The sequence below is a fragment of the Pleurodeles waltl genome, chromosome 8 (assembly GCF_031143425.1).
Source record: "Pleurodeles waltl isolate 20211129_DDA chromosome 8, aPleWal1.hap1.20221129, whole genome shotgun sequence".
Lineage (NCBI taxonomy): Eukaryota > Metazoa > Chordata > Amphibia > Caudata > Salamandridae > Pleurodeles > Pleurodeles waltl.
This window is the reverse complement of record NC_090447.1, coordinates 316,698,578-316,726,566: the sequence shown is the minus strand read 5'-3', so window position 1 is coordinate 316,726,566 and position 27,989 is coordinate 316,698,578.

Genomic DNA, 27,989 nt, shown 5'->3' with positions numbered 1-27,989 from the left:
ATCATGAACTGAGCTACGCTCGGGGTTCGGTAGCCCCCCAACCAGCGCATCGGCAACTGGGGTTGTGCCGCTGCACAGTAGAGCTCATAATTAGGGCCCCTCAGTCCTCCCTCTTGTAACGGGGCATAGAGTGTGTGTGAATTGCCGACCTATGTCTCCCATTACCCCATATAAGCAACATGAGTAGTTGCTGCAGATCAGTGAAAATGGCTAATTAAGAATAACTGGTGGTGCTGCAAAGTAACAAAGGAGTGGGGAAGGATTAACATTTTTTGCAACTGAAATTCTACCCTTTGGGGATAAAGGGAATTGCAGCCAGAAAGGTAAGGATTGTCTTATCGATGTCAGTGCCCTTGCCAGGTTGCCATCGAAGAGAACATGTACAGTATATTATATTCAGACCCTGAGATATTTAATAGTATCTAACTTCCCCTCCAGTCATCAGGTGATCAGAGCAGCAGGAACAGGCACAACATGTCCCAATTCATCCACAGTCCGGACACTCAGCCGCACTCATCCAACAGGTGCATCACGCCTGGTGGCACTCCATGGTCTGTTCTGAAATACATCAGTGCATTGTCTGCACATAAGGACAGTATGTAAGGCTGCTCTTATATAATGAATACCCCACTCTGAGATCCACTTTCTCAGCAGACAGGCTAGTGGCTTCATGGCCATGCGAACAATAATGGAGAAGGGGCAACTCTGTCTGGTGCGCCTCTATACAGATTCTGATATGGAATGATCCCTTCTGTACGGACCCTCACCAGTATAGTAATGTTAGCCATCGTAAAAATTCTGGCCATATGCCCAGTCTACCCAGTACAGCTTGTAAATATGTCCACCCCAGGGTATCAAAGGAAGCCGCCCAGCACTGCGTTCCCATCTTGTTTGCTCAATCCATAGTCCAGAACAACTGTCAGTGATTCAGGACTGTATTCCTGCCTGGGATAAAGCTGTTGTCCCTAATGGATTTAACCTGTTAGCTAGTACCTTTTCACAAGATTTTGTGGTCAATATTTAGTAACTGTTGGGATGGAAAAGTCAGATCCATGGTAAGACACGCATACCCCTGCCCTGAGTGCCCAACGGTACTGTTGTCTGGATCCCTAATGCAGATTTTTTTGTTATAGATGAACACCAGCAAGCGTGTAATAGGTCTGTCTCATGGGTTGTGGTCATAAGGAAAAATAATAAATACTTCGCTGCATTTTCATTTTGTACTAAAGATTGTGTTTTTTGTATTTTCATATATTCAGTGAACCACTTAACCTGCTGTATACTTTTGTGATTGAGTGCTGTGTTCTTATCTAATTATTGACGTGTTATGTATCCTTGTGATACAAATATTTTTTGTCTTGTGATAGTGAGACAACTGGGCCATGTTGCACCATCATATACTTCCCTAGCTTTACTTTTAGACACTTGTGGGAAGTGCACTGTTGTTACCATTACTACCATTTCTTATTGATGTTCAAGATTTTGTAACTGTTTGGATGGAAAAAACAGATGCATGCTAAGAGACGCATACCCCTGCCCTGAGTTCCCAGGGGTACTGTTGTCTGGATCCCTAATGGTGATTGTTTGACATAGACGAACACCAATCAAGCGTGTAATAGGTCTGTCTCATGGATTGCAGTCTTGTTGGACCGGGATGGACACCCAAAGCACTGACCTCATAGTGGTGGAACGCTACTGGCTTCACCTGGAGTTGATAAGCACAGTGGTGGTAGCATACTGTGTAGTGATGAGTAGTAGTGAACAGAAACTTTTACCCTGTGTCACTGTAGTGAGACCTAGAGGCTCATTCCCCTTTTTAAAAGTTCCACTGCTGTGTGCTTAACTCACCCCGGCCTACATCAAGTAGATGTGGAAAGGAATGCATGATGGAAATGTTTGCTTAGTACTCGCAAGAGGTACACTACAGAAGGGGGGAAGTGTGGTACTGTGTGCACATGGTCAATGTGTGGAATGCTTGCAGTGTGTTTTTAAAATAACACCCTCTGGTACAATATAGAAAGGCTGCAGTACTGAACAGTGTGCGCAGACTGAATGTGTTTCCTGGATGGAGTAATGCCTGTATTGTCATAATACATGAGAATAACAGTGCTGTGCATTAAGTGTAATGTAGATGTACACTGAGTGCAAGTGTGCCTGCAATGGTACACTACATGGAGGACCTTGGGTCCATTTTTGGAAGCCCAGGTCTGGCTGGTAGAAAACATGAAGAGTAGACAAATCCCCACAGACAGATCATGTGTAATGCTTCATTCCTGAAGCTGGGAGGGGCATGCACTGGATGATGGGAGAGCCAGGCTCTCTCTGTGCATTTCAAAGGGCTCTTTGATTCAAGGATGGATCACAACAAAGGGGCCTCAACACATCTCAGGAACAGAGAGATGAGGCTCATAAAGGAATCCTAAATAGTAGGGCTGGGAGCCCAGGATTAACCTTTTGATGCACATATCACTGTGGCAGACATTCAGGTGTAAAGTCTGTTAGCTCCCATGCATCTTGTTGTGGGTTGATCAGTTTCGGAGTCCTGCCTGCTCTGACAGGCATCCTTCAAGAAGGAGAAGAAAGGGAAAAGATGTCCATTTCAAAGAAATAGGATCCCAACATAAAACCTCAAATACTCAGACACTAAACAGACAGGCTGTGTGAGGAAGGGAGGTTCTGCAAGACTTCTGCCTGTGACCAGGACTGGGGGCCTAGGCCTGCTAGTCTCCCTGCTGGGTGAAGGGGACAGCACCCAGGGAGACCAAGACCACCGGCCCTGGAGAATAAGCGCCTGCCTGCTTTCCAAGATTAGTGTGATCGGACATGTGAGTGCTGTGGCAGTGACCTCCTATGCCAGGAGGGGCTGCTGGATATGCTGAGGCCAACTGTTCGGGCCGTCGCATGGGACTGAGAAATTGTTGCTGTGACCAATGCTGTTCTGCCAGTTTACTGTGAGCTGCAAGGAAGGAAGCCCAAGGATCAAAGGACATTGCTGGAGCCCCATCAGAGCAAGAAGATCAACCTCACCCATGTGAAGAGAAGTGTGAATTACTGTGTACCAGCTGGTATTGTGGCTAGAAGGAGAGAGCCTGCACCTGCTAGATGCTGCCGCTTGTGACCATGTGCAGCCCAACTTTGTTGATCTAGAGTAGGACTTCAAAGCCCTTCCTGAGGTGTTCCATACCGCCAGAGTGGGTAAACCATAAACTGGGCCTTTGGGGCCCTGGGGGACATGCTATGGCCTTCATTGTGACCCCCTAGACTCGTGTGACTGAACTTTAAAAAAGAGTCAGAGGGGAGACCTCTTGAGTACGGCCTAATAGTTCCATGGTAGGTCTGTCGGGAAACAAGAGGAATTAAAGGCCTCAGCCACTGCAGGTGGGCCCAGTAACTCCTGCTTGCCCTGTGGCCCACTGAAATGGGTTCTGACAGTAACAATAAGGGGCGGTAAGATGGTACATCGAGCAGGCCCTGTCCTGGTTTTTGGAGCACCACTATCATTGCTTCTAACTTTAAAATCAGATGGTATACCCATTCCTTTGCTTGTTCATACAGTTTCAATAGCAGAGGAGCCAGCTGAGTTTGCTAAGTAGCAAGAAACATGTGTACCCGGGGTCTTGCCCCTCATAATTTGCTGAATAACTAGTTTAATCTCCTGTAGAGGATTGAGAATGGTGATCTAAATAGGTACTAGATAGTCCAGGGGTATTGTTAGTTCCACTCTCATGTCATCTCTGTACAAGACTCTATAATAACCCTCAAACACCCTGTTAATTTCTGATTGAGACCTAACCACCAAGACACTGCCATTGCGACTAGATCGGATAGTGACATGCCGGGTGTCCGCCTCCAATAACCAGGCTAACAAGCTCCCCGCCTGATCACCCTACTCTTGTTGATATTTTCTATATTTCTCACACTCCATATCTGTTAAACAGGTACAGGCATCACTATATTATTTTCTATGGTCTCCTACAGGGGGTCGTAGATACTTATTTGCCACCAAGGTATCCTCTGCTGCATGCGTTCGGTCTTCCAACCCCCACTAATCCTCCTGCAGAATCATCTTCATTCCATGCATTATTTTGTGCACATCTCTCTCAGTACCACATTAAATGCATCCCACTCCCCCACCACATCAGCAACAGGACTCCTCTTTATTGTTGTAGTTGCCAGGATGGTATTTTAAGGCGTGACTGCCCATAAGAAAGGGTAATCACCAATGGATTATGATCTTACAATGTACACTCCAGATATTCAGTGCATAGGAATTTATGTAATACGGTCATGCTGCAGTACTCCACATCAATTGTGTTAAGCAGTGCATGTAACAACGAGTAGTGGGAGTACTTTCTCTAGATTGGGTGCTGGGACCACCAGATGTGTACCACCCGTAAGTTGTTAGGCCACTGTTGTAGTTGTTTAATGTTAGTATGAGACTGAGCCCCTTTGATTAGTGGTGTGGATCTAGCCCATCCAAAATTGGGTACACAGTTAAAATCCCCACACAGCAACATCAGGGACTATGCAGAGTGTAAGAGTGCTGGTGTCAAGGACATAAAAAATGAAGGTGCCTTCCAAAATTATGTACCACTGTGGGAGCGTAGCTCTTATAACCAAAATTAACATGATGTGTTTATGAACTAATTCATAATAATGCCGAATAGAAAATGTATTAATGTGTTTTACTAAACGTGAGTCTGAAATGTGCCCATGGGGAGTGGCCGCCAATATATACGGGGACTAATAAAATTGACTAATAATGAGTTATTAATGCATTAATGTATGATTTTGTATTAGTATTAAGAGCTATATATTAAGGTTTTGCTAATTAATTCACTAGGCCTTAGTTAGCATGAGTCGGCCGAGCTGCCCAGTTTCATATTAAATGTGTTTTTCTAACGCGCAGTGGGCTGACTTACTGAAGGACATGTAATCGTATTTTTCCAGAAGCTAGAAGATGAGTGTAACTGTAGTAGATCCGTTCTCATGAAACTCGACTTGCTAAAGGAAACATTCTTGCTGAATGCAACAGTGTAGACTTGCAAAAGGTACAAGGTGGCCTAAACTGGTATAGACAATGGACCTACTGACTGGAGATGCGAGAGGACCACGAAAGTATGAAATCATACCGGACATTCTACCCGTTGGAGACGTCAATCACCAGAACCAATAAACTACGTGAGAATTGTTATGAGGTGACAATTTTGCTGGTACCACTGGAAACCCATTGGATGGAGATAGTGGGGTGCCAAACATACACAATTAAAAATTAGGGGAGTGTACAACAAAAAAGGGATAAAAACCTTTGACACGATGCCATTAGGAGATGCCATTGCGAATTCTTGCGATGACCCAGACACTTTGGGGGTCATCCTAACCCCCGCCGGCGGCGGAAGCCGCCGGCCTGGCGGGAACCGCCAGAAGACCGTACCGCGGTCAAAAGACCGCAGCGGTCATTCTGACTTTCCCGCTGGGCTGGCGGGCGACCGCCAAAAGGCCGCCCGCCCGCCCAGCGGGAAAGCACCAGCAACGAGGTTGCCGGCTCCGAATGGAGCCGGAGGAGTTGCTGGTGTGCGACGGGTGCAGTTGCACCCGTCACGATTTTCAGTGTCTGCCAAGCAGACACTGAAAATCTCAATGGGGCCCTGTTAGGGGGCCCCACGACACCCGTTCCCGCCATCCTGTTTCTGGCGGTGAAAACCGCCAGAAACAGGATGGCGGGAAGGGGGTCGGAATCCCCATGGCGGCGCTGCTTGCAGCGCCGCCGTGGAGGATTCCCTGGGGCAGCGGGAAACCGTCGGGAAACCGCCGGTTTCCCTTTTCTGACCGCGGCCTTACCGCCGCGGTCAGAATTGCCCCAGAAGCACCGCCAGCCTGTTAGTGGTGCTTCCGCGGCACTCTGCCCTGGCGGTTTTCAACCGCCAGGGTCAGAATGACCGCCTTTGTCACTCTGCCTAGAGACTTTGCTGTTTGACTCTTCAAACCATCCTCGCCCTTACCTTGCCCGTTCCATTCTTCTCCTCCTTATGAGGGAAGTGTCCCTACTTACCCTGTCTTGCTGAACTTTGCTGTGTTTCCTGGCTGATGGCAAACCAACTGATGTCCTGAGGACAAAGATTGACTCTGTATGCTGACCCATTATGGAGGGTAACTATATGATAATGAAATTGTAATTGTCTGTTTGCCTTTTCTTTCTAGGCACCAACTGCTTCTTTTGACAGAGACCATAGTTAGATGTTTTCTAAATTTGTGTTACCAAAATTGTTTTGCATGAAGCCCAACATGCCAATGCTAATTCGAGGTTAGTTAAGGGGTTCACTAGACGGACGCAAATAGACAAATGACTGAATCAATGCTTTGTTGAAAAGTGCGCTAATGATACTCTGCTAAGGTTAACCTATGTTGACGTCGTGTTATGTTCTAATGTTCGTGATCTTTGCTTTGATGAAATCTTATTCGAGTTGCCATATTATGACAATGCTGATGTGTTTCATGGTTTTGAGACTAATAAACTTACTCGTAGAATTGTAATCATTAGGGAATAAACATCATAAAATCATACTAAACTGGTGTGGTTATTCATGACTGAAAGGTCATGGTGCTTTCCGAGTCTTATTAATGTTATTGATTAAGCTAATTGATTTTTTATGGTGACTATTGATGGCGTTATTGACTTATTGATTGACATGTTGATTAGTTATCTCGTCTTAAGGTGTCTTTAATCAGGGTAAAAAAATTAATCGGCCTAAAACGAGTCCCAGAGTGAGTAAATTATCTAGATTGGGACGCGTTAGCAGTTCTGGTAGCAGAGCGATGGTTTGGCCCTTTGGGGGGCCCTAGGACGAGGGGCCAATGTTTAAATCTGTTTTCGAAATAATGCAAATTGGAGGTATGATGTGTCTCTAAGCCCCAAATGACTTTCCCAGAATCTCGGAGCTTGCCTAAGTGAGTTGGGTATGTTTTCGGCGTCCTAGCATGTGTGAAATAGAATTTGCACTTGCTCAGCTTATGCATATCGCAGGTGATTTGTAAAGTTTGTGTGAATTTAGGCCAGGTAATGTTTTAGCAGGAGTGGGCGTACTCCGCAGAATGAGAGTAGGGAAGTTGGCGAACTTCATGTGAGGGTGGCGCTTTGTGCTAAAAAATTGTCCACTTGGTTGTTGGTGATGTACGGACCGGTCGTGGTCGGAGACTCCGGAGTATATTGATAAGTGTATGAGACACTTGGTTAATGTTGTAATTTGTGCGGTTTTATAGGTCAATTGGGCGTGGTTGACAAGTCGAGTTTGAGTCAAATTGTGTAAATGCAACCTTCGATGGAGATTTGGCAAATTCTAAAGTGCACTAGAACGAACCATTGACAAGTCGAGAGTAGGATTTGCGGGTCGAATTCTGCTTGCGAGTGCGGGAGCTTAAAAGGAGAGGGTAGTGGCCGAGGCTTCAAGTGAAATCTCTGTAAAGTTCTCAAGTGTTTGTGTTACCCTTCCTGTAGTAAACCGGCAAATTTGAGTTTATTGTTAAGGTGCTCGCAATATATTGCATTAGTTTCTGTGTGAGGAAGACAAGCCGCAAGACTTTGTCAGCGGCAGTGTGTGTGACGTCATTGGAGCCGCGTTGGGATAGGTCAGTTGTTGAGAGGGGTCGAGCACGGATTGGCAGCCGTCCGTGAGAGGCAGTTGGTTGAGAAGGTAGGCGAAGAGAGTTCTGGGAATTAAAGTCACTTCCTGATTAGATTCTAAACAAAATAAAAGACGCAAAAATTAAGTTTTTCAAGGCTCTAAAGAGGGCTTTGAGGGGAGATACATACATTACAGCGAGTGTGGGGAAGCCTACACCGCTAGAGGATACTCCGGCTTATTCTGTAATGGAAGAGAAGGGAGTTGCGCCATGTCTTTGGCTAAAGCAGTGGTGCAAAATGAGAGAGAAGGAGGGATGTTTGGCGTTTCCGGAGTACGGAACGTTTAATACAAGGATTTTGGAAAATTTGCAGAGGGTGTTAAGTGAGCAAAAACCGCCCGAGACCAGCTCAGTTTGAGGCATTATTGATCTGGGATTTAACGGCCATACAACATAGGCAGCAGAAATTTGTGAGGAGAATGAGAAGAGCAGAAAAGACTCTAGCGGAGGCTAAATGGGATAACAAGACTAAGATGTGGAGAAGGGGAATAGTAGACGGAGTTAGGATGTTTCCGGCAATAACACAAGAAGCCAAGACAGAGGGAAAGAAGAACACTTGTAAGACAGACAAGGGCTCTAGTAAGCCAAAGGAGACTCAGAGGTCTTGGGGAGATGCAGATGATTCAGACAATGAGGAGTTTCTTAATCAGTTGTTACATGATCGCCCGCCACCATATGCCATGAATGATAATGGACAGAGTACTAGTGCGGGTCCTGAAGATCCGACACAAAATAAGGGAATCACGAATACAGTACAGACAAGCGATACAGTTCAGATACAGAATGGTGTCAGTGTACAGATACAGTTGCAGCCGCCACCAATTCAGCTCTATCCTGATGTCACAGTATTAGAGACTACTACGAGTTTGATGGTGCCGCCTGATCCAGTATGCACGAGAGCAAAGTTAGTGCAGATTGAGCCAACTCCCCAATTGCTGCCCCAGTCGCAGCAACAGGTGGTTCCGAGTTACACTTCGGTAGCAGGACCGCAGTCAGTAGCTACAGCACCCATGATGAATCAAGCTATGGAAGTTAATGCTCCACAGAGTTTGGGAATGGGACAGACACCAGCTGCTATATCATTGCCTATGGTCCGCCAGTACCGCTGTATGCGCAAGCTAAGCCTAGCATATGTGACCAGGGAGTAATGACCCAAGAGGCGATAAGAGGAGGGTTCACAGGAAACTTGCAGCGAATAACCCAGGGAGGACAAACAGCTGAAAGGTCTAGATCCTTATTGGATACTTCAGTCCGATTGGGGTTCATTTGGAGACAATGAGGCAAGCAGGGTTAGGTACACTAACCCCACAGGTAATAAGTGCAAATACGTCACAGACATCAAAGATGCAGTCTGGAAATGTCTTGTTGCAAGGCTTAACAGCGCAACAATTGAATGAGTGGTTAGACAAGCTCAACACTCCGCAGACGACTTCAGTGACCGCAGAGAGGTCAGAAAGAGAGGAATACCTGAATTTTCTGAGGCTGGGTGTGGAAGCCACAGAATTAGTAGAAGGGACAATGGGGGTGAACAGATTAGAGTCATACACGGAAGCAGAATTGAGGTATCTGTGCTCCAAAATAACCAAAGAAGTGAGCAGGGTACATCAGAGGTTGGCAAACCTAGCGGACAAATACGGCATAGACTTAGACAATACTAAGCACTTGAAGAGGCGCTATAGGTTAAACTATGAACCTAAAGATTTCGATCACATGAGATTCACTGAAATGAGGGCAAATCTTAAAGAAATATTGCAGAGTGCTCAAATTTGGGGAGCATTAGAGAAGTGGGAAGGCAGATGGGCAAAGAAGAGAGATAAAGAGAAAGGTGACTGCCCGGAACCGAAGCAGGCAAAAGCTGCACCAGACACGGGGACAATAAAAATGTTACCTATGAGAGAAACAGCTGGAGGGGTTCTAGTACATGCACCGTGGTCTAGAGCTGACATCCTGTCTTTCACAAATGACTATCCCAGGTTGACGGAGAAGCAAATAGAGTGGTACCAGCAAACGGACAGGTTTGTGAAGCTTGCAAAATGTCTTTGGGAAGACTTGAATACCCTGTTTGAGATCATAGTCCCAGCTGACTTATGGCTTGAGTGCAAGAGCGGTGTGGATTGGCCGACAGAGGAGCTGGCAAGGGACAAGATTACTGGAGCACCGTCTTCTGAGGTGATGAGGTATTATCATAAGGTGATTGAATTTTTGAAGCAGAAAGTGTCGCCGAAAGTTACTGATTGGCAGAAAATTGACCGAACGTCACAAAAGGGCAAAGAGTTTACATGCTTACTATGAGAGGCTGTTGAAGGCATCCAAACACTATAGTGGTACTGAGGTCATAGAACCGAAAGACATGAATCACCTTGTGTTCAGGTTTGTTGAAGGGTTGAGACCAGAAATTAGCCAGATGATTAAGAATCATTTGATCTGTTGGCAAGCGAAGCCGATTGATGAGGTGTTGCAGTATGCAAAATACTGTAGTGATGAGATTCAATTGAAACAGAAACCTGAAAGAAAAGGTGATGGTGATGCAAATTAAGGCAGCTCAGGCAGGGATGCAGGGAAATGGAGTACAGCAGGTGGTACAACAACAACCTCAAGGAAACGGAATGTTCCAACCGCAAACAAGAGGCAGAGGTCGGGGAGGTTTTGTGAACCGTGGTCCAGATTTGAATACCGTTGTTGTTCAAAATGATGTGCAAGGGATGAAAAAGGTGTTACCATGTCACGCGTGCGGGGCGTGGGACTCTGGAAGCGGGAGTGCCCAATGATGGTGCAGGATGGTGTTGTTCAACAAAGCAATGATGTCGGTACATTTCAATATGTGAGGGGTTCAAGAATGAGGGGTCAAAATCCGAACTTCCTGAACAACATAGTGCAGATGCAGGGTCTCCAGCCTATGCAACAAATGCAAATGCCACGTGTTCAACCAGCACAGGTGCAGCAGGTACAACAGCAGATTCCCATGGTACCTAGACAGCAAATGCAGTTACCACTAGCTCCAATGGGACAGCAACAGGTGATGCTTCCTCAACAGGACACAGGTCAAACAATGAGTCAAAATGATACAGTACAACAGTTCCCATTGCGTGGTGAGGATGGAATAAACGATGAATGGGCGGATGATTGCTCAGATAGTGAGGAGTGCAGGCTTGCAGCATTCCTAGAAGTAGATCAGAGGGGACCTTATGTAGGGTCATAAGGTTTCGTTCCTAGTTGATACAGGAGCGCCACGCTCTACAGTCAGAAGTGCAGAGGTTCAGAAATTGCCACTTTCGGGGCGTACCATAAGGGAGGTAGGAGTAGCAAATCGGCTCCTGACAAATCCGATTACAGATCCGGTCCAAGTTGAGATTGGTACCTTCCAGGAATTACATAGATTTGTAGTCTGTGACTCGAGTCCCGTAGCCCTACTGGGAAGAGACTTACTGTGTAAGACGAGGTGTTCGATAACCTGTTCTAATGGAGGGATTGAGGTGCAGACAAACAGTGATGATGAAGGGGACGATGGTCAGATCTCAGAGTCAGAGACGGAAACTGCAAATGAGGAGTACCCTTTGATAACCTTCTTCCCGATGTTCACAGTGACTGATTTACCAGCCAACTTGCAGGGAACAGTGACAGAGAAAGTGTGGGACTTGACAGGAAAGGAACTGGGATTAATAAGAGGAGTAGAGCCAGTCAAGGTAGACGTGAAGCCAAATGCCGTGTTTCCCCAGGTGCCGCAGTACCACATGGCACAAGATGTTCTTATACAGGTTATGCAGATAATTGCAGACTTTGTAAAGCAAGGGGTTCTAAAAGAAGTGATGAGCAGCCCATGTAATTCACCAATAATGGGTCTGAAAAAGCCTTGTGGGAAAGTTCGAATTGTCCTAGACCTGAGAAAAATTAATGAGATTGTGGTAAAATGTTGCCCCATAGAGCCAAATCCAGCCGTGATTATGTTTCAGGTTCCGTGTGATTCCGAATGGTTCACAGTTGTGGACCTGTCTCAAGCATTCTTTTCGGTGCCTCTTCATGAGGACAGCCAATTTCTCTTCAGTTTCAAATTCCTGGACAAGGTTTACAGTTGGTGTCGAATTCCTCAAGGGTTTTCTGAATCACCTTCCATCTTCAATCAGATATTGAAGAAGGACTTGGAATCATTAGAATTGCCTTTTAGTTCGACTCTAGTACAGTACATTGATAATTTGTTAATTGCGTCCAAAATGAGAGACGACTGCAGGTACAATACTATTGCCTTACTGAATCATTTGGGAAAGATCGGACATAAAGTGTCCCCAAAGAAGCTTCAGTACTGTCAGAAACAGGTGAAGTACTTGGGTCACCTCATTGAAAAAGGGTTGAGGAAAAATATCCAAAGAAAGGGTGACAGCCATATTGCAGATGAACCCCCCGACAACCAAGAGGGATGTAAGGATGTTTTTGGGAATGGTGGGCTACTGTCGTCAGTGGATTCCCAACTTCTCGATTATCTCTAAACCCTTGGTGAGGTTCACTGTCAAAGAAATTCAGGATGGCCCGGGTGCCATAACCATGTCCTAGAAATAGATGAGGGCATTCATTGAGCTGAGGGAAAGCATGTGCAGGGCACCAGCTTTAGGTATGCCTGATTACACAAAGCCTTTTGTATTGTTTTGTCATGAAAGTGATGCTTGTTCTTTGTCTGTCCTGACGCAGGTCCATGGAGGTGCAAACTGCCCAGTAGCATATTTTTCAGCTACTTTGGAGCCAGTCGCTGCAGCCTTACCGGCTTGTCTGCGTGCAGTTGCAGCAGTTGGTCAAAGCCTCACTCAGTGTGAAGGTATAGTTATGGGACATCCCTTAACAGTAATGGTCCCACATTCAGTTGAAATTCTGCTGACCCAAACAAAGACTCAACATATGACAAATGCTCGCTTAACTAAGTATGAAACAATTATACTGGGGTCACCAAATGTATCCTTAAAAACATGTACTGTGTTGAACCCGGCAACTTTGCTTCCTAATGACAATGCAGACATTGATGATGCTGAGGAGGTAGAACATGATTGTCTTGAGGTAACAGATCTGTGCACCAAACCGAAACCCGACATTAAAGATGCCCAATTGGAAGAAAAGGATCACATTATCTTTGTTGATGGTTCATGGCTGAGAGACTCAGTAGGAGTACTGAGAGCTGGATATGCCGTGTGTACAATCTCTGGTATCCTAGAAGCATCCTGGCTCGAAAGAGTATACTCTGCTCCAGTGGCTGAATTAATTCCTCTTACTAGGGCAGGCCACGCTGCTGAGAACCTGAAAGTCACTATCTATACTGACAGTTGATACGGATTTGGAATTGTCCATGATTTTGGCCAGTTGTGGTCACAGAGGGGTTTCCTGACCTCTTCTGGTTCTCCAGTGAAAAATGGTGAAAGAATTAAGGAATTGTTGCATGCGATTCAGTTACCTCTTGAGATTGCCGTGGTGAAATGCAGTGCTCATGTTAAATCACAAGACTTTGTGTCAATGGTAAATGGATATGCAGACCAAGTCACAAGGTTTCGTGCATTGAACTGTATATCGTTTCGAGACCAATGGGAATTGTTACCTGAAACTGAAAATGAAACATGCTCAGGGTATGCATTAAGGGTGGTTGACACACTGGATGAGTTGAGATCGTTGCAGGGACGTGCCAGCACAGAGGAGAAACGCTCTTGGCTCAAAATGTAATGCGTACAGAGATCTGATGATTTATAGGTTTCAGAGGAGGGGAAAATGGTTTTGCCAAACAGCCTTTTGTCACAGTTTGCAAGGTTTTAGCATGGTCAAGCACATGTTGGGAGACATGCAATGATCAGGTTGTTCAAAGTCGATTGGTTCAATCCAAAATTCAGACAAGCTGCAGAGGTTATGTGTCACAGGAACATTATCTGTCAGCAGATGAATGCGGGGAAAGGGACCGTGGTGAATTTGAGCCACAATGGGAGAGCAGGAGGTCAACTTAGCAGAATGCAGATTGATTTCTTTGAGATGCTTGTATGTGGAGGTCTGAGGTACGTGTTGGTGATTGTGTGCATTTTCAGTCACTGGATAGAAGCTTATCCTACATGTAGAAATGACAGTCTCACAGTAGCAAAGCTGCTGCTTAGGGAGTGATACCACGTTTCGGGTTTCCGATCTCTTAAGAATCAGATAGGGGAAGTCACTTCAACAATGAGGTGATTAAGCTCCTGTGTGCTGCCCTGAACATTGAACAGAAATTACACTGTAGTTACCACCCTGAAGCATCAGGACTAGTGGAGCAGATGAATGGTACCTTGAAGTCGAGAATGGCAAAGATGTGTGCAGCCACAAATTTGAAATGGCCAGATGCATTGCCCTTAGTGCTGATGTCAATGAGAAACACACCGACAAGAAAACAGGACTGTCTCCTCATGAAATTCTTATGGGCCGAGCTATGAGATTGCCCGCAGTGCCTGCAAATGCTCTTGTGAATATCACGGATGATATGGTGTTGGACTACTGCAAGGGTCTGGCTGACGTGGTCCGCTCTTTCTCTCACCAGGTGGAAGCTACCACATTGCCACCGATAACTGATCCAGGTCACACCCTGAAAGCCGGTGACTGGGTTGTTGTCAAGAAACACGTGAGGAAGTCGTGTTTGGAGCCACGTTGGAAGGGGCCGTATCAAGTAATACTGACAACTACTACTGCTGTGAAATGTGCAGGTCATCCAAACTTGATCCATGCCAGTCACACAAAGAAGGTGACGTGTCCAACTGATGAGGAACTCAAATTGTCAAAAATAACAGCTGCAGAGAAGGAAGTCTCAGGGCCGGAGAGTAATCATAGGGGAACTGAGACTGAAGGAAAGCCCGTTGAGGACGGCTTGGTCACTCAAACAGCAAACGAAATCCAGAGGGGTGATGGTGAGCCTACCTCAACTGAGGCGCCAGGAGGACTGACCCAAAGAGAGGTTCTCCCATAAGCAGAGGGATACGGGTTCGAAGTTGAGCCCTTGACAGATTCTGAAGGCGAAGGAGGTGAGGTAGAAGAAGGTCAAAGTGTTCCGACTCCTCCTGAGCCACTTGCAGGGCCATCAAGAGAAAACACCATAACACAAGAAGAGGGCACTGTTCAACATCCTGAAAGGCCAAGCGGTAGGAGAACACTTAAAGGAGATAATTGGCCAGAACCACAAGCTGCAAAGGAGAAAGTGGTCCTTAATGAAACAATAGAAGAAGAAATCGACACAACAAGGAAAGAAGATCTCAGTGAAGGAGAGTTGCAGGGTGATCGCAGACTGAAAAGAAAGAGAGTTGCAAACAGGAGGTACGCAAGCCCTAAATGGGCTTATGCGACATCAGCTGAGTGGCAACAAGAATTCTTGGCATTCTGTTTTGATCGAGAAATTCCAGGTCAATACTACGGTACCTGAATTCAACCATAGAAAGAGACTGTGTTAAATTGAAATTAAATAGAGAAAGGAACCTGAGAAAAGAGACTGATAAATTACCGTATGTGACACTGTTAACCTGAATTGACTCTGAAAAACCGATTATGACAAGCTGCTAACCTGATTTGACAAAGGGTCCTGGGAGTGAGTGAAACGCTGTAAATACTTGCCAAGAGAGAGACTTTGCACGAGAAGAAAAAAAAAAAAAGAGCTTTTAAATCTTCCTCAAGTTGATTGTTTGCTTTATATTATTCTGCTCTCTGATTCTTTACAGATCATGAATAACACTAGAACTAATGATAATAGGGGTAGGATTTGTAGATGGTTGAGTGTGCAATAATAATTATAGGTGTGATTGTGGGAATGCCATTGGTGGACAAGAGTGCGACTAACAAGGCTCCAACTCCTGAGACTGCTACACTAACACCATGGGAGAGGTTTGAACAGGATTCAAAGTATTTGCATGAGGGAACTAATACGAAAAGGAACTATCTACTAATGTCTTCTATCGCTTGCTGAATGAGTATGTTGAAACAATGGATGCGAAGAATTGCTGTGTGTGCACGAAAATTCCTTAGTCAGTACAAGAAGGGGTTACTTATCATAGTTTGCCGCTTACCTATGGAATAAGCTGTAGTTTGCTATTAACAAGATTCTATAATCAAAACATGTTCAATACTTCTATTCTAATCTAGATGTAGTGTTTTCTTTTGTGCCTATAATTGAGTTTCTAAATAAAATAGCTGAGGAACATAACATAAAAATAGTTAGGGGTTTCTTTGAGCCAACACTGACATTTGGGACAGCTTATGCGCACCACAATAATCTAACCTGCTTAGTAACGCCTGTAGAGAAGAGCTTCTTAGATCACACTGATGATAGAAGAAAAGCGTTAAAGGAAAAGCTAGAAAATGGATTAGAAAAACGAACATTTGCAAATGATTATGCTTATAGTGCAATAAAGACGCAAGGAAAGCTAGCTATAGATGCATTACACGTAGGAAAGCTTTGTATATATAGGCCAAAATCTGAGCATGACACTTTATTTGTGGGAACGAGTGAGTGCAGACATGTGTCTTTGTTTCAGAGTAAGTGGACATTCATGCTAAATGGACAGAACCCAGCGATCCCTGGGATCTATTACATATGTGGACTTAATGCTTATTACCATCTTCCGAGGGGATGGTATGGGACATGTTATTTGGGAATAGTTTTCCCAAAGATTTACCAAATTGATGACTTAAAGCAACTTCCTAAAATGTCTGAATTACATCAAACTAGACAAACGAGAGAGACAGCGGCTGCTGTCGTAGGTGATATATTTGGAGCCATAATTCCTTCAGTGGGAGTTATCTTAAACTCCATAAAGATTCGAAAGTTGTCTACTATTGTGGATAACATGCTGACAAACTTCACAGGGGCTATACTCCTGATGGATACTGAACTTGCCTGACAATAGTAATAAGATTAGGAGTATGCTTACTAACCTAACAAGACATAGTACAGATTTGAAGGAGCTGAAGGAACCTGGAGTTTGGGAAAAGGTTGGAAAGGGAATTGCTAAAGTAGGGAACTGGTTTAGTAGTATTTGGAATGGGATACTTGCAAAAATAATAGGGGGTATATTGATTGTTCTTGCTTGTTTATTCGGACTATGGTTATCATGCAAAATTAGTAAAAGAATTAGAGAAAAATTGGCAAAATGCATTAAAAGAAAAGAAAAAGGAGAAAATATTCAAAGAAACTTATGAAAAACTAAGGAGGGGAGGAGAAATTGAAATGCGTAATTTAAGAAAGTGAAAGGTTGTGAAGGGAAAGGTTTTGTGTGATGACAAGTGTCATCAGAGGAGGGATTGTGGGAGCGTAGCTCTTATAACCAAAATTAACATGAAGTGTTTATGAACTAATGCATAATAATGCCGCATAGAAAATGTATTAATGTGTTTTACTAAATGTGAGTCTGAAATGTGCCCACGGGGAGTGGCCGCCAATATATATGGGGACTAATAAAATTGTCTAATAATGAGTTATTAATGCATTAATGTATGAATTTGTATTAGTATTAAGAGCTATATTTTAAGGTTTTGCTAATTAATTCACTAGGCCTTAGTTAGCATGAGTCAGGGCCTCGCTGCCTGGTTTCATGTTAAATGTGTTTTTCTAACGTGCAGTGTGCTGACTTGCTGAAGGACATGTAATCGTATGTTTCCAGAAGCTAGAAGATGAGTGTAACTGTAGTAGATCCGTTCTCATGAAACTCGACTTGCTAAAGGAAACATTCTTGCTGAATGCAACTGTGTAGACTTGCAAAAGGTACAATGTCGCCTAAACCGGTATAGACAATGGACCTACTGACTGGAGATGCGAGAGGACCACGAGAGTATGAAATCATACCGGACATTCTACCTGTTGGAGACGTCAATCACCAGAACCAATAAACTACGTGAGAACTGTTATGAGGTGACACTTTTGATGGTACCACTGGAAACCCACTGGATGGAGATAGTGGGGTGCCAAACCTGCCCAATTAAAAATTAGAGGACTGTACAATAAAAAAGGGATAAAAACCTTTGACACGAAGAGCCATTAGGAGATGCCACTGCGAATTCTTGCTATGACCCAGACACTTTGTCACTCTGCCTAGAGACTTTGCTGTTTGACTCTTCAAACCATCCCCACCCTTACCTTGCCCGTTCTATACTTCTCCTCCTTATGAGGGAAGTGTCCCTACTTACCCTGTCTTGCTGAACTTTGCTGTGTTTCCTGGCTGACGGCGAATCAACTGATGTCCTGAGGACGAAGATTGACTCTGTATGCTGACTCATTACGGAGGGTAACTATATGATGATGAAATTGTAATTGTCTGTTTGCCTTTTCTTTCTAGGTACCAACTGCTTCTTTTGACAGAGACCATAGTTAGATGTTTTCTAAATTTGTGTTACCAAAATTGTTTTGCATGAAGCCCAACATGCCAATGCTAGTTCGAGGTTAGTTAAGGGGTTCACTAGGCGGACGCAAATAGACTGAATCAATGCTTTGTTAAAAGTGCGCTAATGATACTCTGCTAAGGTTAACCTATGTTGACGTTGTGTTATGTTCTAATGTTCGTGATCTTTGCTTTGATGAAATCTTATTCGAGTTGCCATATTATGACAATGCTGATGTGTTTCATGGTTTTGAGGTTGATAAACGTACTCGTAGAATTGTAATCAATAGGGAATAAACATCATAAAATCGTACCAAACTGGTGTGGTTATTCATGACTGAAAGGTCATGGTGCTTTTCCGAGTCTTATTAATGTTGATTAAGCTAATTGATTTGTTATGGTGACTATTGATGACGTTATTGACTTATTGATTGACATGTTGATTAGTTATCTCGTCTTAAGGTGTCTTCAATCAGGGTCAAAAAATTCATCGGCCTAAAACGAGTCCCAGAGTGAGTAAATTATCTAGATTGGGACGCGTTAGCACCAGCCTTCTGGGTCTATTAATGAGTGCTCCACAGTATATGGTACTCCAGGGGCCACCCATATCAGGACGCCCCTGGTGTACCCAAAGTATGTGGTGCTGTATACTACTCCCCACCATCTTTTGTGCACTTTATTTAATTTCCCCACTGTCAAATTCTCCTGGGGACTTGTAAAATGTATGTGGTGGCCTTTCAGATACATGTGGACCCTAACACCTGGGCCCTTTAAATGACTGCTTGTTCTTTAGTGGGCTTGCTACAAATGTTCCTGTTGGGCCAACGTCCGTTCATACCATCTTCCCCCTCCACTCCAGTGTCTGGAGGCAGAAGTGCCGTCTCGCTTTTCCACTCCAACCCAGTCGACACCTCCTTCGGGGAAGTGAGAAATAAAGCTTTGTCACCATCCAATACTTTCAATTTCCCTTGAAACAACAGTGCATATTTGACATAAAGGAGGCTAAGTCGCTGTTTCCCTGTGTAAAAGGTCTCCTGTTGTCTTCGTACATCCGCTGTGTAATCTGGAATGATTGTGACCTTGCTGTTTTCTACTGTCCATGGACCTTTGGCTATGGCTATTTTGAAGATGTTGCCCCCGTTGATAAAGTTGAATAGCCTTACAAACACTGGACTCGGGGGTGCCCCCGGCAGGAGTGGTCTACCAGGTACTTTCTGTGCTTGCTCCACTAAAAAGAAGACCAAAGTTTTGCCCCAATACCTGATCTGTAAGCAAGGTCTCTAAGTAGAGGTCAATGTTTGGGGCCTCCACTCTGTCTGGCAATCCCACCACATGAACGTTGTTCAATCGAGAATGACCCTCAGCATCCTCCACCCTGGATGCTGACTTGTTTTTGGAGTGCCTTCAGCTGTGTTTGCGCTGTGACCACTAAGGGGCACAGAGATGCCAATTTTGATTTGTTAGTGCTTGCTCGTTCTTTCAGTTTTTTGTGATCCTCTCTAAGATACCCAACATCAACCATCAGTGTGTCCAACTTGGACTCCAAGTAGGTTTTTCAGCTGCTCACCACCGTCAGGAGCACCGTAAACTTCTCTGTGTGATCTCAGAGCATCTGTTCCACATCGGGCAACTGGGCTAGTGGAGTCGGGGCAGGCATCGCTCCATCCCCCATCTTGATGACCTTTGGTTCGACCATCTTGGTATAAGATGATATGAGGCAGATGGACAGTTATCAGGGAGATGGCTTGTTGCTCAGTGTGGGAAGCACATTCTGTGTAGTCAATATTTTATTACAGGGCTCCCACCAGGGGTTCTATTCCTGTCACAGGATCCTTAGGCAGCCAGGCCCTTGCACCCACGCAAGGCCTCCTGCACTTTGGGCAGTAAGAATGCCAACACTGCTCCATGGGAAGGGGTAGATTGTGAGGTTTCAGTCCTGGTGGCTCATGCTGGGTGTCCCCACCCAATGCTCAGCTTACTATAGACTGTTATATGTAAGGGGCCCTAAGAGGATTCCCTCTCTCGTGGAGGGAGGCAGGAGTTCCCTTACAGTCCTCTAGGGCTGTCCACCTTCATGTAGGATTGTTAACCTCGGCATGCCAATTCGTATTACATCTCCTCGTTGTCACACACTCACCTATTTCCAACCACAGAGACAATAAACACAACCTTTTTTCACTCACTGCCTCCGAGGTGTTGGGTGGTTGGGATAAAACAAGAAAAAGATAGGCTTGCATTGCTGGGTCTGCTCTACTCACTTATCAAACAGCACAGGAGGGTCTGTATTCCATGAACCCTTTTGTATGGATGCAAGTGTGGTGCAAGGCTGTATCACAAATGGGGCTTGAGAGCAGATACATTCAAAGGCATACTGGAGTTTTCTGGCACCCACAGAATGTCTAAATCAATAATGTTAAATTCGAACTTCGAAAATCAAGACTGTGCAATCAAAGTCTTTCCATTTTCTTAATACCAAAACTTGTCAAGAAAAAAAACATGAAGACATTCAGTTCTGAGTCAAAAAAAGTTCAGAGTATCCACAAGGTAAAGTGTCCAGAGCGCTAGGACTTTGAAAGTGTAGAAACACATAGGCCCTCATTATGAAAATGGGGGGAAGAGCGCACCACCGGCAGTGGCGGTAATTACCACCAAGAGGCTGGTGGTCTGGACCGCCAAATAATGAAGCATATGAAAAACAGGCAGCCTGAAAACTACTCACCGCCAGCAGAAGAGTGCAGACATCGATGGAAGAGGCCGCCCACAGGCCGACGGAAAGGCCACACCCGCCCAACAAATAATGAAACACAAGATCGCCGTCAGAACCGGGGTGGGAACCACCGCCATGCAAAGCCTGGCAGAAACGAACCAAATAAAAGGAAACAGTCACCATAGGTACACCCAACACGCCAAAGCAGACATGGAGAGAGAATTGGAAATCATGCCTGTCCTGCTCCTTATCATATACCTCCACGACCGTGACCGCCGAAGAAGACGACAACGGTAAGTACCGCAACCTACTAAACAAGGGAAGAAAGGGCACAGTTACATACCCACCCACTCCACCCATCCCGCAACACACCCCCAACCCCTCACAACATCACAAGCCATACACACCTGAGGAAGAGGTACTTACCCGACACAAGGCCAAGACAACTTGCCCGAAGTACACACATGTGCACAAAACCCCCCCACAATGAAATGATGAACCACGTATCCACAGTGTGCCAACACCAACACTGGGCACACAAACATTGTTACAAATGTAAAAGTGGAATGTCCAAATAAGGCCATTGGCAAGTCCAACACAAAAAGGCTGAAGGGCCCAAATGGCCCAAACTTGACTCCCACCTGTGCACATGGTACTCCAACATAAAGGGATGTCAATGGGGCAGCCAGGCCCCTCAGGGAACAGGGGCAGTGGGTGGCGGGGTTGGGGACTTACGACTGGGAGGGGGGCTTGGGCTTGCCTTTTGGAGGTGGAGGGGATGTGGGTTTAACCTTGGAAGTTGGAGGAGCTGGCTTGGACCAGGGGGTGGCAGATGGACCAGGGCCAGCACGTGGCTTCTTGCTCACTGGGGAAGGGGCACAGGAATGGGAAGGGCAGACAGGAGCGGACTTGGACGTGGAAGGAGTGGACAGAGAAAGGAGGTGGGCACGTTTAGGGATGAGACGGGGTAGGCCAGTGGGTTCAAACAGGTCATCACAGGAGAGGAAAAGCTTCTTAGGTGCAGTTGGAGGGGATTTGGAGGCAGGTCTGGGAAAGGAGGTGGGCACGTTTAGGGATGAGACGGGGTGGGCCAGTGGGTTCAAACAGGTCATCGCGGGAGAGGAAAAGCTTCTTAGGTGCAGTTGGAGGGGATTTGGAGGCAGGTCTGGGAGAAATATGTTAACACCTGAATGGATGTACATATTTGGTTCACTCATACTCCCACCCAGCTAATACACCAACACGCAGCACCTACAGCTATAGTCATGTCCATGCCCCTGTCTAGTGGCCACAACCTTAACATACAACCATCTCCCACATGACAGAAGGACCTGAGGAACTGCAGACCTGCCCCTAATCATCTCAGTGCCCATGGGGACCGTATGGCTGTAAGACACCAGTCAGAGTCCCTGCCACTAGACAGCATACATACTACAGCACCCTCAGACATCCATCAAGGAGGCATGAAATGGTCTTGGCACTCACCCCCTTGTGTCTGCTGTGCAGCCTTCAAGCACCCATCCAAGTCTGAATATGCCACCCCCTAATGCCACCCCCAGAAGGCGTTGCATTAGGGGGGCAGGGCCAGAAGGGCACCCACTTCCTCGTTGGGAGGACTTCCCTAGCTGGGCCTCGCAGGTCTTGCTGGCCCAGTGGTACAGGTCCTCCCACCGCTCCCTGCAGTGGGTGCTCCGCAGGTTGTAGACCTCCAGGGTCGACACCTCCTTGGCGATGGCCTGCCAGAGTCCCCTCTTCTGATGGGTGCTGATCTGTAGGGGACACACAGAGAAGTAACACAAAGGCCAGCAATGCCCATTTGATACCGCTGGCTATATGTCCCCTATGGGATGGACACTTAACAACATCATTTCACCACCTCACTGATGGTACTTGCCAAACATTCAGCGTCTGTGCAGTTGCAAATCGTGCACACATGCATACAGGCAGCCACCACCATCACACACATCCATGCACTGCATCCACCTACTCACCTGCACCTCTGGTCACCCATATAACTTGGCATACAGGGGTAGGACCCTGCCTACCATCTTCTCCAGCTCCTCCGTGGTGAAGGCCGGGGCCCTTTCCCCTGTGACTCTTGGCATCTGAGTAACCAGAGTCAGGCCACAGCAGAACACTCAATGAAGTATTTTCATGCATGGAACCCGGGAGTCAAGTCAACCTGGGGTGACGAAATGGCATAAGCTCTGCGGCGGTGTGCACCGTTACCTCTGGCGGCGATCATGATAGGTCCATATTTCCCATTGACAACCATGGTAACCAATGAATGGGTGCACGGCGTTGAACACCGCCTTACGCCATAACAACAACCGCCAGCGAAATTAGGTCACTTCCACTGCTGCATATCTGGTTGGCAGGGGGCTGCCATTTGGCCAGTACTATGCAGATATTTCCTGATCGTGGGCCCCATGCAGGCCCTATGGACCCCAGCCCTCAGTCGCATGTCCACATGACTATTTTCTGCTCATAACAGTCCAGGCGTATCAGTTCAAACATGTCACTCCAGTTGTACATCCTACAATGCTTGTGTGTAACCTACATGTTGTACAGCAGTGTTTTATACACAACAGGTTGTGCAAATGAATGTGTGTCCCTCACATGTGTTCTCCACTCCTCTTAGGTACAGACCCATGTGGCGAGGGAGGGCCCCATCTGTGTACAGACCTCTTGTTGATTTGGAGACCATGGTGGAACGTCATCATTATCAACTACAGACTTACTCATGCTACTATTCATGAGCTTTGTGCATTACTGGATCCTGTACTGAGACAGGCAAACTGGAATCAGAATGCCATCCCTACTAAAGTGCAAGTGCTCTGTGTATTTTATGGCCATGGGCTCATTTCAGGTGACAGTGGGCATGGGTGCAGTGTTCTCACAGCCAATGTTTAGCCTTATCCGGTCCAAATTCCTGGATGCATTTGTACTACACCTGCAGACTTATGTGAAGTTTCCCCAAAGGCCTGAACTCCCTGCCATCAAGTCAGACTTTTATGCCTTTGCTAACATTCCCCATGTGACAGGTGCCATCGATGGCACCCACATAGCTCTCATCCCCCAAAAGTAAATGAACAGGTGTACAGGAACAGGAAGAACTACCACTCAATGATCATACAATTGGTGTGTACTGCAGACCAGTACATTTCACATGTCAATGTCATGTTCCTTGGATCAGTCCATGATTCATTTGTCCTGAGGAACAACAGTGTGACACACATGATGGGACAAGTACAAGGGGACAGAGGATGGCTCATAGGTGAGTGTGCTTGACACAGCTTCTGTACATAGCTAGCAGCCAGGTTGTCTGCAAGTGATGGCAGTTTGTTACAGTCCTGTTTTGCCCACTTTTGCAGGTGATTCTGGCTACCCCAACATGCATTGGCTCCTGACACCAGTGAGGAATCCTAGGACAGATGCAGAGACAAATTACAATGAGGCCCATGGACGTACTAGGAGGGTGATAGAGCACACTATAGGTCGCCTGAAGGCTAGATTCCGTTGCCTCCATCTCTCTGGGGGATCCCTATGCTATGGCCCTGAGAAGGTGTGTGGAATAGTGGTGGCCTGCTGCATGCTGCACAACATGGCTGTTAGGAAATCTATCCCCCTACTGGAGGAGGAGAGCGCTGTATATCCAGACCTGCTTCCTCTCAGAGGGGATGAGAGTGATGGTGAAGATGAAGAGGGGGAAGATGTTCACTCAAGGAACCAACTGATCCAATTATACTTACAGTGACTATGAGGTACTGTTCACTGATGATGTTGCCTGCACTACATAATGTCAGTCTGACTTATTCACTATGTGGATGTGAGGTCTGTAGTCATTGACACTGTTATATGAATTTAAGGTGCCATGTGCCATGATAACCAACATGATGTACATTTCTGTTTACTCCACGCATTGTTGTGAGTGGGGTGCCATTCCTGCAATAAAGGTCTGATAATTGAATTTAACAGGCAAATACATTCACACTTACAATTGATTCAACATAATGACAGGGGACATAGGAATTGGTGTCCATGTGTGTCTTGTCAGGAATGCATTGGTGCGCATTAAAGTGATAGGGAGTGGGCTAATGGTGGATGTCATTACTGAGCACATGGGCTCAGCGATTGGTGGAAGTGGGTATAGGTCCATCTGTACCTTGCAAGTTGTTGAGTTGCTATTGGCTGGTGAGTATGGAAGCACAGGGGCACATTTGGGAGACAGTTCATGTCAAAGTCACTTATTTGAGCGTGTCCTGGTTTTGGCAGGTGTTCGTGTGCCATATCTGGGTCTGAAGGACCGTTTGAGTGTCTGGTGCTGGGCTGCACAGGTAGGGGTGCTGGTCTCCTGTGTGTCCTTTGCCAGTGACACCAGTCCAGTTGCTGCTACTGAGGTTGATGGCTGGTCTGTGTCGTGGCTAGTGGTAGGGGCTTCTTGGGTTGGGTGGTGGTGCTGCAGCACCCCTGCAATAGTGGCCATTGTGGCATTGAGTTGTTTCCACTTCTCCATGGTCTCTTGATGTTGAGCTATCTGCAGCAATTCACTCTGCTCCAGAGTAGCCAGGATCGGGACCATCCTGTCTTTGGTATGGTGGTATGCTCCCAGGACCTCAGTGATCACCTCCTGGGCTGCAGCATCTATCATTTGGCCTCCCCCCTGGGCCTCTGATACCCTCCCACTGGGCTTAGACCCCTGTGCCTGTGTCCCCTGCACAGGTCTGGTGGTACCACTTGTACTGGGGCCATCATCATCCTGCCTGTTGGTCGGTGGAGACTATGGCCTCTGTATTTGTTTTCTACCAGTCTGCGGCCTGGATACACTTTTGTGGGGTCGTTTGGCATGTGCCGATGTTGGTGGCTGGGTGGTAGGGGTGTCAGTGGTGTCCTGGGTGGGGCTGCTGGAGGGTGACAGTCCAGGACTGTGTGATGGGCCAGGGAGTTCCTCACTGTCCACACCTCCCTCTCCAGTGTCCTGAGTGGTGCCTCTGTCTCCATGTAGGGCGCTGGCAATCCTTTGCCTTTCCGTCAGGGTGGCATGGATGGTGGTGCCTGCGGGGGGGAATGGACATGTATGTTACATTTACTCATTCTGATGAGGATGCACAGCTCTGGCCTATTTTGTGCAGTGTTTTCCCCTATTGGGCCATGCAGGGACCTTTTGTGGGTTTGCCATTGCATTTAGCATGGGATGTGGTGGTGCACTGTGGGTGGCGTAGTGCCATTGTGATACCTTGGCTGTGCACAGGGGAGGGATGTGGGCCTGTTGGTGGGTTTGTAAGCATGCAAGGTCCCGGGATTTGGTGATTGAGGCCAGGGTGGGATGTGATCCTGGTGGTAGTTGGTGGGGTGAGGTGGTGCATGCATTACAGGTGTGGTGGATATGGGGTAATTGTAGATGACTTACCCAAGTCCATTCCTCCAGTGAGTCCAGTGAGGCCCTCAGGGTGCAGGATGGCCAGTTCCTTTTCTTCCCAGTCGGTGTATTCGGGGGCGTAGGTGGTGGTACTCTCCCAGTCTTCTGGACCGCAATGTTGTGCCTGGATGCCATGGACCTCACCTTCCCGCGCAGGTCGTTCCATCTCTTGTGGATGTCATCCCTCATGCGTGGATGCTTTCCCACTGTGTTGACCTTGTTCCCTATAGTCTGCCATAACTTCCAGGCGAGTGGTGTGTGCTGGACCTGTGCCCTGAAGATTTGTAGCTCGACCTTGAGTATCTCATCCACCATTTTTCTTAGCTACCTTTCTGTGAATCGCAGGTGCTAAGGGTGTGCCATGGTGTGTGTTGTGGGTGGTGTGTTGTGTGGATATTGGTGAGGTGCTGTTGTGTGGATGGGTGTGTGAGTTGTGTATATTTGCGTTCAGTGTATGTGTGTTGTGGTGTCAGTCTAGATTATCCTATTGGAGATGCAAAGGATAGTGGGGTGTGTCTGTGCGTGTTTTAAGTGTTGTGAATGTGTGTTAGGTGTGTGGGTTTCAAACTTGCCAATGTGTGCATTTCTTGCTGTTGGGTCCCATTGCTGGCCGTGGCGGTCTATACTGCCAATGGTCGTTCGACATCCACTATCCGCCGTGGTGATTTGTGCATCATTATTTGGAGGGTGGGGGATTTGTCTGCTTGGCGGTGGCGGGGTGGGATGGGCAGCCTTTCCGCCGACATGGCCCTGCCGGTGGCTGGTGATAGCAGAAATGTTGGCTGATTCAGTTTTTGGCATCTTTATATGGCAGGTTTCTGTTCGCCGCCAATGGCAGTCTTCTGTTCACCGTTGCCACGGCGGCCGACAGTGTTTACCGCCATGTTCAGAATGACCTCCATAATGTCCAATACCCATGAATGGGTTATTCTCCTTGAAGGAACTCAGGGCCTGAATTAGATCCAGGAGGAGGAAATACTCTACAAAAACAAAGAGGGAGAAGGAGATTGTGGTGCTGGGTCTGTCCTCCTTATAGCCTACATAACATTACAAAAGAGGCCCAGCTAAAAAGAACTACCACAGGATGGATAGGAAAAAGGATTTTCCTGTTAGAAAAACCCTCACCCACCAGGGCTTCCCCTTGGTGGCATGCTTCATCATTTGGTTTCTTCTCGTTCCGCTACAGAGCAGGGCCTGCAACGAGCTACGGAATACGTGGGAGCACTGATGTAGTCTTGTCAGTGTGAATCATCGGAGGGATAGGAGTGGTGGAGTCTTGGGTGAGTTAAAAATACCTGTCTCCTAGTAATTCCAATGATTTAATAGATCTCTTGGTGGCAGTCTGATTAAAAAGGGGGCTGAGGAAGTGGGTATGTAATGTACCTGACTTCCTAGTCTATATGTTTCGGAGCCTTACCCCAGGCTCCTCTTCAGGACCAAGGTGGACTCCCAAAAAAATCATTTTTCCTATCCATCCTGTGGTAGTTCTTTTTAGGAGGAAATACTCTGTCACAAACATGACGGATATCCCGTCAGCCGTATTATGATCCCTGTTGAATATAATGGGATCGGAATATGGTGGACAGGAAATCTGGCATGTTTGTGACAGAGTATTCCATCCACCAAGATCTATATCAGGCCCACAGTCTTATATGATTCTCAAAACTTAACTGAGGATTAGTGCCACTAATCTGGCAATCATGTACTTAGCCTAGAATTTGATTTTTCAACTGATATCCAGAGGAAGGATGAAGGTTGAGAAGGAAGAAGCCACAAGAGGAGGTGCAATTGTCCCTCTGGACGTGAAGACACAGGAGACGTTGATGGAGTCAGAATC